This window comes from Mytilus californianus, unplaced genomic scaffold, assembly GCF_021869535.1.
Source record: "Mytilus californianus isolate M0D057914Y unplaced genomic scaffold, xbMytCali1.0.p SCAF_13, whole genome shotgun sequence".
Lineage (NCBI taxonomy): Eukaryota > Metazoa > Mollusca > Bivalvia > Mytilida > Mytilidae > Mytilus > Mytilus californianus.
In genome coordinates this window covers 17,164,878-17,182,278 of record NW_026262615.1, presented here as the reverse complement: position 1 = coordinate 17,182,278, position 17,401 = coordinate 17,164,878, and the positions used below count along the sequence as shown (strand labels likewise).

The following is a 17,401-nucleotide window of genomic DNA, read 5'->3' as shown; positions in this document are numbered from 1 at the left end:
TATATTTTTTTCTTATGATAAAAATAAAATTTATAAAAGTTTTCATATTTGTTTTCAGAAAGATCTGAAAATACAATGAAGCAAGTAGGAATGACAGAGACATATTAATTTATACAAAACTTTTTATGATAAAGACAGTTGAACATTTAGATTACTAAGTCAACATCTGGTTATAATTAGTGAACCATTGAGAAAGTGTGACCACATAATTTATCTATAACAGATTACTGATAACATGCTGAGATAAAATTGTAGAAATATATTAGTAAATCCGGGCTAATGTCTTAGAGTGATTTTAAAAGTAACGAAATAAATGAACAGTTTGCAAACGATCATAGTTTCAAACATTTTATTTAAAAGTTAATTATATATATATATATATATACATAAGTATACTTTTCAAAACTGTTTTCTGCCATAAACTCAACTTTTTAAATGTAATTTATCTTTTTAAGCGCAAGAGAGAGAGAAAGAAAGAAAAAAAAAGGGGGGGGGGGGGGGGTTATATCATTCAAAATATGTGTGCATCATTCTTCTTGTATAATTTCTTTTTTTTTTATTGTATCAATAATCAATCCATCTATTTTGCAGAGGATTCGTTGTATTTTTCATTGTGATTTCTAAAAATTAATAAATCAAATGCGACTGCAAAATACATATAATTTTTGTTCTTCAAAGTAACACAAGTACATATAGTGTGAGAATATCAAAGTCAGCAGTTTATCTTGATTACATCAAATTAATCAAGTCAAACCTATTGTAAACGTATGCATGGGGTTTTTCTAACCACAAAGATATCAAATGCCAAGCCTATCCTTGATGTAGAAATTCTGGCGGGATCTATTCAGTAGAACAACTTGAAGTACAACTAATGATTTATTTTTTTATTTACTAATCAATTTAAAGTAGATATTTTGTAATGTTTTGGTACAAATTCATTCGTGTAATTTAACAATATCATAGCTGCTGTGCACATATTATCTTTAAAATTAATTTTGTGTTTCCTTGTAATTGTTAAATCATACTTTTCAAATTGGAACACTCACAGTGAGGGGACGACCATTTGATATTCTTTTGGGTGGGTGGGGGATGAGCAAATCTTTAAAAAAAAATGTCATAAACGACAGACTAAGCCTATAAATAAAAAGACAATGGCGCATGCATTAACAAGACAATAACCCAATGAAAAAAAGAATGACAAAGGAGCAAAAAAAGCAGATGAACTATACAGTTAATAGATAAGAAACTACAATGATTTGTTTGCATTTCCACTTGATTACAATATCAATAGTATTATCGATTTAGTTTTGTTTAACACGTTTATAGATTTTGATCTCATATTAATTTTTATAATAAAAGACGTGTCCATTACCAATCCAAGCAACATTTTACATAGAGCGCGCCAAGTTTTTAATTATATGTCATAGATATTAAATATAATTTTCTATTTTGCTATAATATTTTGATTGACTATATGTCAGTGTCTTTCCCACTCAAGTGTTTCGGATCTCAATTTAGGTCAAAACTGTCGACCAAGACCGTTCATCCTCATCAGGTGCTGTAGCCTTATAATTATTTGTATATAATTGTTAACAAATGTAACTAATTATGTCGTTCTAAATATGCATGCAATATTTGCCACTGGACGTTAAGCAACCAACAATCAATCATACATTAAGGAACATAAATGTGTGACAACTTTTGTTAACTAAACGAACTAAACGTTCCTTTTTTGGGGTTAAGGTTTGGTGGGGGGGGGGGGGGGGGGTATTCATGCAAAGCTGGCCATTATATTTCTCCTGCAACCTAAATATTTCGTCAAATTAAAACAAAAATAGACACAAATATTTCTAAAATCCAGTTGACTGAATGAATATAAGAAATCTAAAGGAAACACGGGACATCTAAAGCACTTGTTTAAACCATTTTAACCTATATACGTATGTATTTTAGTAAGGTATATAAGTAAACAATTGCAGAGACATTTGCCTGTGATGACATCTAGCTACACAACTGTAACTATCAGAAGATGAAATCATCTGAAAAAGGCAAGGTGACATTTTGCATCTCTTGACAAATACACACAATTTTCAAATTGTAACGTCGAAATAAAGTTTTGTACTTTTAATAAATTTAATTTATCTATGTCCGATATAAGTTGGACGCAAAATAACTGTCAAGGTTCTTAAAAACTGTGTTTTTTGTCCGTAAGTGAACAAAAAGTAGGACGATTTTGCAATTTATAGCCTTTTGACCAAACGAAAATGTTATCGAAATGAAAATGTCAGTGACTTGATTAGTTACCCTCATTTTTATTAAACATTACATGTATTCAAGAAACCTCCGACTAGCTTGAAACAAGGCCATTCGTTATTTAAAAATATGGTTTTGTGGTATGACTGCCAATGAGACATCTGAAGTGAGTGTATGCAATTATAGTCAACAACACGGCCTTCAAAATTGAGGAAAACCCATACTGTATAGTAGCTTATAGAATATAATTTATTTTAAAACTAAAAACATGAAAAGAGTATTGTGTTATTACATTACTGTAACATTACTGTAACAACACGACTGTCACTGGTTGAGGGAGGATGAAGCGTTCGAATATGATTAACAATGCTATATTTCGTATTATGCCTGTCCCAAATTAGTAGTGGTCGTGAATTACTTTTTCTTTGATTAAATTTTCGAGATGCATTTTATTTTTCAATTAATCGGAATTAAGTTCGTGTTTGAAACAGCAAAGTGTCTTAAATTTCCAATTAAATGTTAATTATTCCTGAATAGCAATCGATTTTGTTTACATTATTTTCTGAACTAAGTCTTCTGGACGTCTTACGTTCTGGTATTAAAACCGTGTGGGATGGATAGATACGCAGCCACGTACGATCGGAACGTGTACGTTAAATCGGATGGTGCACGAGTAAGGGCCCTTGATGGGTTGGTTTACATGCTGGTGAGTTTTTGCCCTATCCATACCCTAGTGCTTTTGCCCTATCCATACCCTAGTGCTTCAGTGGCAGTCTCTAATTCATAACATTCATACAGATCAGCTCCTACTTTGTAAAAACAACATATTCAGCATTTCGTATCTTGTACATGCATGACATATTTGCCACTGGAGGTAAAACCACCAACTTTCAATCTAGTATTGCTGTAGCGTACACATCAAGTAGAAAAATAAATGAAGATTGGAACGTAACGATTTCATTGGCACATCAACATTGTTTTTATCACATATATATTTTCTCGCATCTTTCTATTTTCATAGGGTATCTATTGTACAAACATTTTTATTCGTGTATTGTTTTGAAGGGTTTCTATTGAACTATGGCCGATGCTGAATTATGACAGATATAGTTGCTCATGAAATTAGAAAAAAAACGTCTTTTTTTGCTGTATTTTTATCCAATTTAAAAAAAATTGCATTGTTGACTTTTTTTATGAAAATTGATACAAATAAACTTCATACGTAATTAAACCAAATGCCATTTTTAAAAGAGGGGTCAATGAACTCGTTTTCAAGTTAAATCAGAAAACTGCATCTTTTCCCGATATGTCACAGTTTGACGTCGCGAAAATAAAAGTTTACGTTAGCAATGTCATTACCTCCCCTGTAATTGTATCGTATGCCCTTAATACGAAATTCTGTCTGATCTCTGTCGGATTACATTTGGTAGAATCGGGACAGATTCGGTCCTTTTCTACCATGCGAATGATAAAAATCGGATTAGAATCGGATTGAGAACGGGATTGTCGGGACAAATTCGCTTGGAAACGGTTGAATATCGACGCTTCCTGAATAATATCTGATTGTTGTCGTGTTTAAATTAAATATATTTTTTTTTTTTTAAATTTTAATTTAAGTTTAGAATTTCCATCCACGATTCAGAGGATTTTGATCAGACTTTTGACAAATTTTAATCGGGAATGGTCCTGTTAAGGACGGCATTAGAAAAATCGTAAATGTGTGACCCCAGCTTAAACTGAAAGACAAGACAAGACTAGACAAGACATATCACATACTTTTAAATTATATATACTAAACACAGATCCGCTTATTGAAATGATGGATTAGTGAATTATTGCAAACATTACATGAATAGCATGCGAAGGTCACGAATTAATATGTAGGTCCGCAGAGGTTAGCTAAACACCCGACAGTTAGGTGAGTTCCGTAACATTCAGGAAGACTCAACTGATATTATCTATAATCGGATTACAATCGTAACTATGTCGTGACAGTTTCTGCTGTATCGGATCGAAATCGTAACAATCGTTATTATGTTCTGTGTTTTCTGGACGGTGTCCTGTTGAACGGACATGATCTGGAGAAATGTGTCATTGCTGTTTTTTGCCGATTGAGTCCAGATTGCAATAAGATCTTGCCTAATGCGAACAGTCTTTGCCAAAACCGTTCCGGATCAGTCCCGTTATTAATACGAAATTTGGCAATAATACCCACGGATATGTATCTTCCTTTAGCGTCGGTTCACTGTCTGGTCACTCTATGAACTCTGTCGGATCACATTCGGTATAATCGGGATGCTGTCGGGACATATTATGTCGTTCTTTACCATGTGAGAGATACAAATCGGATTAATACTGATTTAAAACCGTATAATCGGGACAAATTCGGCTGGAAATGGCCGAACTTGGACGCTTTCTGAACAATATCTGATTGTTATGATTCAATATATGTTTTTACAAATTTTAATTAAAGTTTCAATTTCCAGCCCCGATTCACAGAATCTTGATCAGACGTTTGACAAATCTTAATCGGGAATGGTTCTGTCAAGGACGGCAGTAAAAATCGTGAATGTGTGACCCCAACTTAATGCCGTTAGTTTTCTCGTTTGAACTGTTTTGTATTTGTCGTTTCGGGGCAATGTGTAACTTACTATGCACTATTGGTTTTGCTCATTGTTGAAGGCCTTACGGTAACCTATAGTTGTAACTTCTACGTCATTTGGCATCTGTTTCAAACCATATCTTCTTATTTTCATATCGTAAATCGAAATCAGTCAAAATAAACTGTATCAACCAAATCATGAATGACTGTATAAGTTTTATACATATACGGTCAAAGTGTATGAACACATATGTAGTACATGGATGGAAAATAGTTAAATTTAGGCAGCTTAAGAAACGTTTAAAGGAAATGGCGCCTTTGTTTGTTTATTGTCAATAGGTTTAACAAAAATTCCATAAGAACATAGGCATGAGAGAGATGGTAAAGTTTGTTAAATAGTTAAATGATTAGGAACACGTTTTCCTTCATTGACAAATTCATTAGTAACTAATAAATAAGATTATAAATGAGATTAAGTTCAGACATGTAGTTAGTATTAAGGAACAGTGTTTTGATACGTCTTACTTGACACGTATGGTTTTTTTTTGGGGCATTCAACTTCAGATCGGGATACCGAGTAGTAACTATATTATGTTTTTAATCTTCAGCTGGAAATATTTAGATGAACATTTATCTAATCTTTCTGAATCTATTGAAACTTCTTATTGGATGGTGTTAAAACTCTATTTTACGTTATTTTGTATTGTGTTGTTTGATTTGTTGGTCTGCAGTCGAATTAATATTTTATCTTCAAATCATTCTATGATTTCATTGATCAATTATTATTATTAATTTATTCACTATAGCTATGCTTTATACGTGTATTTGAATATTTTATGTTATTCTAGTGGCGATACTTTTTTTTTATTTAATCTGAATCTGCAAACTGTATAAAAACTTATAAACATTGTGTGTGGACAAATTATTACTTTGAAAAATGCACGGTATTTACATTTCAAATAAAACCCTACGAGTCATGTTATGCAATTCATGTATACCTTCAAATCTAATTTCTTTCAATCTTTTCCAATGTAGATTATTATACTATTCTATAAAACTGCACTAGCAGTAAGCCTGGAACTGTGTCACTGGTTATTTATATATTTTGTTAAATTATCAGGAAGTACATCTCTCCCAGCAGGTGCCCTTAGATAAGATTACCAACAAACACAGATGTGAACCGAAGAAAATTGTATTCCAAATTATTTACATTTCACATTATAAATTGTAATATGATTCATATCATGTGACTATTTCTGCAAAGGTTACTTAGTAATGTATTTAACGCCTTCAAATGTTTACTCCATTGTGTTGCAGAACCACAAATATGCATATGAAGGACGAATAAGATATGGGTCCCTTGTTCATACGCATTCGTCTTTTTTTTTCCTTCTTGTTGGAACACTTTTTTAATATTGTGTTTTTTTTATTTTTATCTTAAATGACTGCGAATTATTAAATTCTCTAACTTAAATTCTAATGAATGAAATCAAAATATGAAAATCATTTAAATTTAATATACTCGTTACCAAAGTATCTGATCCAAATGATGCCATGCTCTACTCGTAATCGACAGAAAACGACTCCCTAGCCACCCACCCCACTACAATAACAGTACTGATTATCTCAGATCTTGTTCTGATTTTTTTTTAATTTTAATTAGCTTGAAATATCACTTTGACTAAGATAATTTATTTTGCCTGGTCAGAAGTCATCAATACGTGATATCCTGAGGTGGGATTGCCGTGAAGAGACTTTATGACCTTACTTCTGCTCTGTTTTTAACTGATGTAACTGTTTTGAATCAATACTTTTCAGTTTTATCTTGCTTTAACTTAAGCATTTGTATACAATCACTTCTTTCATATAGAAATATCTGACAAATGTACGTAGAAATATGCACATAATACGCATTTAAATGTACAAATAGTTTGACATTCAACTGGAACCATGGTGAACAAATTGTCATCGATCAATTTATGCTGAGTAGTTTCAGTCCAAATAACAATAGGTTATTTGCCAAATGTGTTTTATCTCCATGAGCATGTGCAATTAAAAAAGATTAAAGGTATAAATATTCTTTGTTACAATTAATTCACCTCAACTCAGAATTCTACGTATATATAACATATTATGGACATTTTGCTGTTTGTTTTTAAGCTTTTAGTGAATTTATTTTCTTTATCAGATAGCCAATGTCCATCATTTGGACATTAATAATTTGCTATGATGCAAAGAATTACTTTTCAGCTTTGTAGATTGTTAATGTTGTAATGTCAGATCCGCATCAATCGCATAACTGTCTATGCTTATTTGTACACAGGCTATTGACAGAACGTAATAATTATTGTCATAGTTATCAGTTTTTGTAAGGAATTCGATTGTTTGTTTATCTCCCGTTGTTAGATTTTCAAACATATTTTACAGTGTTTTTTTTAGAAATATTTTTCTGTGATTTCGCAGGATTTTACGGTCTTTAATTTGTTTACATAATAAATAAACTGTAAATAAATTCGCAATTGACCTCCACATGCATGATTTGCTATGTCGGAGACTGATAAAATAGTAATAAATATAATGATTCTTTCTAGTGCATTACACCAGATTTTAAATAATCTTTAGTCAAGTTTGATTTATCTAGAGTTACTCCTTGTGTATAATAAAACCCATAGTTCGAACACAATTTAATAAATTCCTAAATTGTTATACAAATTTATATTTTAAATGTTAACTTTTTATAATAATGAGTTGTCGTCCTTTCGACGTCGTTTAAGACAAAAGTTGTTATCTCCCATGTCCATTTTGACACTAGGCGTCTAAGAAAGACAACTCCACTTTGATCCAATATATCAATAAAATTATGAAATTTCATAATATTATGGTATTTCCTATTTGCCTCGACTGTACGTCCTGATTGCATTCAGACAAATGCAAGACATCTTTAGTCACTCTGTTCAAATTTTGGTGTAAACATTACTAAGACAGCTCGACATATACGGATATATTTTGATAGGACATTTGTTATATTATCATTAATGATTTGTTGGAATAATGTGTCACCAGTTTGCTGTGACAATTATGATTAATTCAATAAATTCCTGTTCAAAATAAGGAACATTTATATGTTTGACATTTTATAATGTCCGTTTCTTTAAAAACACATTTTCCTTGTAGTGTATGGAATGTTTTCATATATTATAGTTAAATCCTTGATAACCACGTTTGAATTTTTCTCTCAAGTTCTTTGCCATTATGTACATAACTTGGTCATTAAAGAGTAAAAAAAGCACGATGTATACTTAATTACAGCCCAATCAAAACAAAAGTCCGGTTATAAAGGCAATTCCTAATTTGTCATACGTATTCTGTTAAGCTGAAGCGAATTATTTGCATTCATTAGAGAAGTTATGTAATGCAATTCTTACTTATATACCGTCAAAATATTATTAATATCTGCTAATATTTGTAGGAATCGCATCATATTTTACCGACCAAAGTGGGATATTCTTGTCTGGTGCGTTGTGGTTTCAATACGTCATACGGCTCATTTATAATGTGAAATATAACTAACAAATTAATCTAGATATAAAATTTAGAAATCTTTATTCAGGCACAATATAATTATATCAGTAACTGCATAAAGAAAGTTACAGCCCGATAACGGTACATGCAAAATACAAGCCACTTTGTAGGTAATTATTTGTACCAACTTATTTGATTAAAGGGGAATGGTATTTTTCTGGTGTTTTTTTCATGACATATGTATACCGGAAAAGCAGATTTATTTTCAACATATTTTAACGAATTGAACTATTCAGAATATTTTTCTTTTGAATGGCAATACAATTTGTTGAATCAGACTTAAATTTTATACTCCCCCAACCCCATTATAAAGTACGTGACTGTTATTCTATAGAAAATAAAAATATTTGTTCGTTTGATCATTTGATATATGATATATATGTAAAGTTAAGAACTGGCACGAAGAGAGCACGAAATCGTGATACATGTACAATCATGTAACACGAAAAACGAATATCCATACATGTAGGTCAGAGTATGATTTCCAATACAGTGTGAATCAATAAGATTTTCAAAATCCTACACAAGGATGTGTTAAATTTTGCTTGTTTTAAAAGTGTTACGAAAAGTTTTGCATTATTAGATTTATATCACATAATGTACCTTTATTGTAGCGATAAATTAACAAAACTTCACATTATTTGTTCCGAAAGTTAAAATGTGCGTCAAAGACTATTTTTAGTATTTAAGTCTAATGATCGGAGGAAAGATTTGTTTCCGCCTTAAATCTATCAAAGATGGATTATAAACAGGTAAACCCCCAATTGACAACAACACACGATAGCTATCAAACGAATTAGATGTTTAAGTAAATTATAGTTTGCATTTTAATCAGGGAATAATGACCTTACACAGGTAACTATTTTATGCCTTGAAGCATATTTCATTGAAACTTGGTAACGTCCGGGTTGATTCTTCGAAAGAATGACATATTGTTCTGAAAGAAAATAACTCCATACAGGTAGATAAAGAAGATATAAATACTCCTTAATCTGAATTGATCGGTTGTCTAGCAATACTGCAATCTTGATAGATAAAACGCTAAAATGTAAACATAGTCAGTTATTGAAAAAAAAAAATACAAACAGTGTGACATGTCTATATGTTGGCCTCGAACATCACTTAAGGAAAATAAACAAATTGTCTAAATAAACATATGATGTAAAAACTATTCGACCTGTTAATTTTATTTGGATATGTCATGTTCCTAAACTTTAGAAATACTAAGGGAATTACGAAGTAGAAATATATCATATATAGGACATAAGGCACTATTTGGTATATATGTCGTGTACATGTTATCATTTTGTACAAGTTAATACTTGTACATAAAACTTTGTACTAGTAATTACTTGTACAATGCCATCATAAAAGTTATTACTTGTACAGATATAATTGTACAAGTAATTACTTGTACAATTTTTGTTCAGAAAAAGATAATAACTTGTCCAACTCTTTATCTTTGAGTTATATTTGATTCTTCCTTCTGTTTTATTCAAAAACTCCTTTCTTTTGGTTTGTTATTTTGGTTTTGTCATTTGTTGGTCTTTTTTGTTCTTTTACGTTTTTTTCTTTTTTATTTATTTGCTTATTTTTGCTTAGGAGACATTATTCAGCGTATGTATTTTTGAAATTTATATTGTGTTTGTTTTCTTTCTTTTTTTCTGACGCAGTTAGTATAATTTCGGTTAGTGACCCATTTATAAAGGACGCTTCACTATGGTAACGGCATGCATGATGTCACAAATCTTTACTCTGATTGAACGAAATAAAAGAATTGAACAAAAGCCGACAAAAAAGATATATGCTACAATAAAAGGAAAATATTACGGACATAAAATTAAACCTAAAACTATTATCCAGATAAACATTAATAAAATCAGGTAAAGAAAGTGTCATTAAGGTAGGCACGGTAGTATTTACATTCAGGAATTTAGGTTGCTCTTTTGTGTACTTAAGTCAATGTATCTGAACAGTGTGATTGGACAAACAATACAATATCCACTGAACAGACGTTCCCAAACTGAGGGATGAATCAGGTGTAGATAAATATGAAATAATTTTGCATACGGGTGAAAATTAATTTTTGAGAATTTGTTGAAATTTTGTATTCACTGCATGATAAAAGACCTAAAATAACTAGCGGCCTTAGGTTTCTAAAAATAGCAAAAAAAAAGTAAACCGTTATCATACATATTCAAATTGATTTCTGAATATAATAATGAAAGTACTTCAGTTAACTGTGTATGTAGAATTTTGGGCAATGTAAGATCTACCAGGTCAATGTACTGATTTGTTGTGAACATCAAATAGGCCAAGGTAGAACAAGGATTTGTACAAGTTATTATCTTTTTCTCGACAAAAATTGTACAAGTAATTACTTTGTTCAATTGTATTTGTACAAGTAATAACTTGTATGATGGCATCATACAAGTAATTACTAGTACAAAATATGTGTACAAGTAATAACGTGTACAAAATAATAACATGTACACGACATATGTATATGTAGTATCACATAGTCCAGCAATCCTGTACATGTTGTGTGCCTTTTGTATATGTGCATGTGTAGATGCGTAACGGTCTCGTGGATGTATTGCACACATTTCCGTTTACAATACACTATGTTTATTCCAAGTATTTGATTCACACTCTTTGTTTTTGTATACCCATTTTTATATCTGTTATCTGAAAGGTGTTGAGCAAATAAATTCCTTCAAAACCAAAAACAAACCAACACAAACGATCGTATTATAACATATATAAAAATGATTTACATTAGGACTGGACATATATTTATTAACATCATTGATGAAATATCGTAGCTTATGTTGGATAACATGTCTTTTGCTTTCAAATAAAAGTTAAGCCTACATGAATTCCAAAATATATGAAAATTACATACTGAAAATACTTGCAAAATGCTTTAATCATAGTATAATGTTAAAACATAATATAGATAGAGTTATGTTATTTTTTCAATTGCAGTGGGTTTCTGGGGTGATTGGTTGGATTGGTCGGTATGCTCGACAAGTTGTGGTAGAGGAATACAAAAGCGACAACGATACTGTGACAGCCCACCACCATATTTGGGTGGAAGTTACTGCTCTGGATTGCCGCTCGAAAGTCGTTCCTGCAATAACATGTGTTGTCCAAGTATGTGTTGATTGTGTTACACGTATACGTGTATGTATGCATAACGTTTTAACATAAAAACGAGAACACAAAGACTTCAAATGTTATACTTTTTTCTAAGGTATAATCCCACAAATTGTGTTTTCTGTTATATAAGGTAATATAAAAAGTATCAAAAGATTATCAATTACCAGTTTAGCCTATCTATCATTAAAGTAACACTATCAATGAATAAGTTTAAACCATTTCTTGTACCCCGGTAAGAGCTACAACTAACAGTGCCAATATGGCTATAAGAAAATAATCCTCACCGGCAGTAGATTTAACTACGTTTTTGTCCTTCTGTTTGAGTTGTGAGCAAGGTAGCAGCTTCACTCAAATTGTTATAAAATTGTTTATAATTGATAAATTATGATGTCTTTCTATGTGTGAAATGTAATCGTTTTTCCGACTGACAATTTGATTTTTAATAGAATATAGCTATTATTTTATACTCAGTTGCAAATCTTGTATTCTTATATGAACTATTTTTACATGCAATAACAAATACACCTAAATGGTTCAACATGATGCAAACTTCTATGGAAATACAATGATTATGACATTCATGCAATTGGAATTGTAGCCACAAAAATCGGCGGAAGATAAGAAAGAGTCAATCAAAACTCATATGTCGAAGGAAAAGAAATCGACGAGAACACAAACAACAGTTTAGAAAAACACAATGAGGATCATTAAAGACTGAGCATTGCAAAAACTATGGGGAATACGGAATAAAATAAAGTTTATTCACCCCAGACAATGTAACATATGTGTTAAAAAGAGAAGCGAAAGATAACAAAGGGACATTTAAACTCAGAAGTCGAAAATAAACTGACAACGACATGGCAAAAAAAGAAAAAAAACAAACAGACAGACAAACATACAAATAACTGTACACAAAACACAACATAGAAAACTAAATAATGATCAACGCAAACCACACCATCTCACCCTCAGGTGTTAAGGAAGGGGATCCTGCTCCACATGTGGCATCCGTTGTGTTGCTCATGTAAGTACTAACCCGGTAGTAAGTCTTATTCGGTAGATCACTTTCGCGAAAACGAGGACGGGATTGTGGTAACGACAATTGAAACATATCCGTCTTCATCTGTGAAACAGATATTCCATAACGGTCAATGTTTAGTTATGATTAAGTAGTACTGCATATATATATATATATATATATATTCACAATGTTGAATTTCAAAATCTACAAATACGGGTTATAAGTTGCACACATTTTTCTTTCAATAATATAACTCAGATAAACATAGAAATGTCATTTTGTATTAGTTTTGGGCTCTGAAATGGCTTTCTCACATTTCATAATTCAAGGTACCTGGTCTGAATGGAGCACCTGTCCAGTTAGTTGTGGTGGTGGTATTCAACAAAGATTAAGAGATTGTCACATTCAATCATCAATTTGGGAAGAATCCTATTGTAATGTGTCAAAGGAAAGTCGGTTGTGTAGCAATACATGTTGTCCTGGTAATTAATACCAATTTGTGGAAGGAATGTTTACAAAAAATAATGTACATATTACGTAAATTCCATTAAACAATAGTATTAAGAAACATTTAAAACCAGGCTAAGTGTAATTAGTGAAGGTTTCTATAGACATGGGAATCCATTGGTTTTGACAAATTATAGCTATTATTTTGATAATACGCAGTCATTACTGTTATTTAAGTTAATCACATGTCAACTAAATTGTTTGAAAAGTTTGGTTTTTTTTTCAGTAAAAATCAATAATCAAAACTATATTCCATATAATTCCTATCTTTATAATGATCTCGTAACAGTGATATAATGAATTGATAAAGAACTGTTATCCTCATTACAAATAATATACTCATAATTAAAGTAATTTTATTAAACACGAGGTGTGTTTTGTTTTCAATGAATATTGAAATCGTTAATTCACTTATAATAATGAACTTATTAATGTTAATGATTGCACGTTAATTTTGTACATTGTGAACTTGTATTCGTGCGTTGCTTGCCAAGCTTCAAAGCTAATTGCATGTAATATATATAAATATATATGTTTATGTAAATAAGCTGTTTACATATACTGTAGGATTGGAAAACAATTTTAAAGAATATTCTTATTTTACGGATATATGAACTAGACTTAATTACTCTATAACAAATTAAGACCAAAAGTTTTTGAGAGACAGTCCTTGGATTGTGTAAACTTCCCACTAACACCATACACCATTACATCATTCACCATACACCATTACAACATACACCCTGTGCCATTACACCATTCACGTTACACCTTTGCACCATACACCGTACACATTACACCATAATACAATTTAATTTCAAAGAAAGCGTGCGACTACTAAATTATTTAATTTATTTTAAAAAGCGAATTTTGATCACAATATTGTAAATTAATGTATAAAATTAAAAATCAGTTCTTATCAATATTTTGCATAGTTTTAAAATTCGTACACCATTCATTCACACCATTCCCTATCCCACGTTACACCATTACACCATTCCCCTTACACCATACACCATAGCACCAAACACTTTTTACCATTGCACCATATGCCATACACCATTACACCATACACGTTTTTTTTGGAAGTTTACACCATCCAAGGGCTGTACCAATGAACTAGAAAATGTCATATATCCGAATTGATTTAATTTGTTTTTTTCAACAATAGTTCAGTTCTTAAAATGTCGGTTATTTTATACGGATAACTTGAATTCAAGCCACTTCGTTGTTAATATAGTTTGTACGAAAGAAATCTGGTGAACAAATTCTATCGAATATACACTTCCAGGAATAATTACCGGAAACAATTTTAACCAAATATGGTGAATAATGTTTAATTATCCAAAAAGATATAACGTATTATTTTGTATGCATTAACTGTATTTTCATAAACAATGGCATACACTTTTATTAACCAAAGGATGTTTACAGACCTTGCCAAAACATTGATGTATTTAATTTTTTTGCTACAGTATTTTTGCTTACAGATTACATGTTGTCTAAATGCAATACAGCAAACGTAGGTTTTTGAAGATTTTTCCTTCATGTAATTTTTTGTTTAAAAATAAGATATATTAACAAAAGGAAGTAAGTTTCATATTATTTAAATATTCCAAAAATCTAAAAAAAAAAACAAAAAAAAAAGAAAAATTTCATTCGTTAGAAATTATAAAATCTAAATGTAAAGTCCATAATGCAAGATATTGTAATTGCTTTTAAATTGTATATCTGATTCGTGGACATTAAAGTCACCTGAGTTCAATTGTCTATACTTTTTTTTTAATTTATTTATGATTTTAGGTCGAACACTTATACGGCGAAACAAATAAATAATTTAAAGATGATAAAATGCGGGAACCATATCAATATTTGCACTAGCTTTAACGGATGGAATGGTGATTTACAGAATAAAAGTTATATTATTTCTTTCAGAATTCGCTTAGATAAATATTGTTGAATTTTAGACTGACGAATGTTTGATTTTAATCTTGCAAGAGACAGGATGAAAAGGAATCTTCATCAACACAAAATACAGAGATCAATCATGTTCAAAATTGAAAAATCACATTTGCGCGGCACAAATAATATAAGAATGCGTCGACAGATAAAAAAGAATAGCCAATCAAAAAAATTCCTCCTGCTCAACCCCCCTTCCCGCCCTCCACACACACACGTAGAATATCAACTGGTCGTCCCCTAAGCTTTAGTATATTCGACTGGTTTTATGACGCACATGTTTTGTCTACGAACACAAATAAGGAGGAACTTGTTCTTTATTTTCCTCTAATGCAAGCAGTTTTTTTCCTAAATTTTAAAGCCACCTGTGATCATGGAAATTATAATTTCGATGATACATATTATGAGGTGATGTCACAATCAGGAAAAAAAACGGACTATGTTGTCAATATGATATTTGGAACATCTCGGTGGTCATTTGTAAAACAGAAATTCCATGCATTCGAAGTAATTTCTCTCAAAATAATGATTTTCCCTATTGATGATAATAGACATCTTCACCAAAAGCCTAAACAGAAACCGGTGTCAATGCCGTAACCGAGACAAACACTTAAAACCGAAACCGAAACCGGGGATTGTTAAATGAGTTCAAATTATCATGTTAACATGTTATTTATTACGTTTTAAAGAACTCAATCCGTATATTCATTTATATTTTTCCGAAACTGAAAACACCATTTTACCATCTCATGTTACTACAGCAGACCACATTTTCTTATTTTTATAATATTACGTCGATTTCTGCATATGAAATATCATATAAATATAGTGAACATTATTAATTTAACTATTACTGAATACTCGTATTAAGTAATATACAATTAAATATGTCATTTTAACTTTATCTATGATACACATGAATCATGAAGAATGTTTTGTCGAATGTACATAGCTAGGATTATATTAACATGATTAAAATTAACTTTTCTTTTTCAAATTTTTTCGTTGACAAGTTTGTGTTTATATCATTAATCGCATCATGCCGTAACTTTCTAAAAGTATATGGTATAACAAGGTAGTGTTCAGCTAGATATGTGTGGCAACAAGCAAGTGACAATCACGAGGGGATAGCAATATCTGCTCTGGAGATATGGACTGCATCAATCTATGTAAGTAATCACGTCATTGTTGTGACCTTGAAAACCAGATTTCAAATGTATTATTTTCATTAAGATTTCTGCAACGTTCTATAATAACCTGCGTATAAATGCAATATATATAAGGATGTTCACTATGCACATAGCCTATTTTTTGTATTTTCGATACGAGGTGCAATCAATAGATCCTGTCTATATTCTTTTTAACTCTTGCATTCTTCAGCAGAAGGCAGTGGAAAAATTGTTTTAAAAACGATGAAGATTTGGCCAAATTTGGTGGATAGCTTTATGCACAAAATTTTGGTTGACATCAAAGATAGTTGTTGGAACGTAGTAAAATGAAGTGAAACGTAGGTTAATAACTAACTCATATAAATGCATCAACAAATATTATTCTGTAAGCTAAGAGATCTGCTTATTTATTCATCAGTCCTGTCCTCTTTAGTGCTCTCGTGAAGATGCAATATGTTTCATGAAAACTATCCTTTTTCCCCTGGTATTTCTAAACAAGTAAAATTTGTATGCTGTGAATTTATGGGAAACATCATGTAGTTTTGAAACCTGCTTGTTTCATTATGTCCAACCTGTTTAACCCATTCAAATTATTGTATTTATAATATTACGCTTTCTCCTTTTAGGTATGAGCGTTCGTGATAACAACTGATAAAAAAGCGCTTCGGCAGCAACACAATTCTATCGTGTCCACTTGATAGGGACAAGTAATTTAAACAGGTATGTATCGGGTTTGAAAGATCTGGGTAAATCATATTTAAAGATATACATTACACAAAACAAAACATTAATCTGTGCCTTTACATTTTCTTCTTGTTTGCTCAACATTTGAAGTACCGAAAATACTTGATGTAGACATCATAACATATAATGGTTGATACTCTCTTATACTATATACTTACAAGACAATAAGGTATCTAAAATCTGACTTCTTTTGTGACAAAAAAAGACTCGAATACTTACAGATCGATTGACGACATAGATCGAGAGGAGGTATATCCGTATTCTCGTAGTTTTCCCTTTCTTATTGACACCATATTGCTTTGTGAACACCCCCGTTGTTACACCGTTTACCATGCCACGGTTCAACTATCAAAATAGGATTATCCTCGATCGACACAAACTTAACAACGTCAACGATCAGAT

General features: G+C 31.2%; 1 long non-coding RNA gene across 1 annotated transcript in view; it reads left to right on the top strand.

Moving 5' to 3' along the window:
- LOC127723297 (uncharacterized) overlaps window positions 1–13,404 on the top strand; it is a 37,307-nt gene extending 23,903 nt beyond the window's left edge. Inside the window, exons 2-3 of the long non-coding RNA XR_007991989.1 lie at window positions 11,426–11,593; window positions 12,950–13,404. This is a non-coding gene — a long non-coding RNA (uncharacterized LOC127723297). The remainder of the gene's footprint in view (window positions 1–11,425; window positions 11,594–12,949) is intronic.
- Window positions 13,405–17,401: the final 3,997 nt, after the last annotated feature.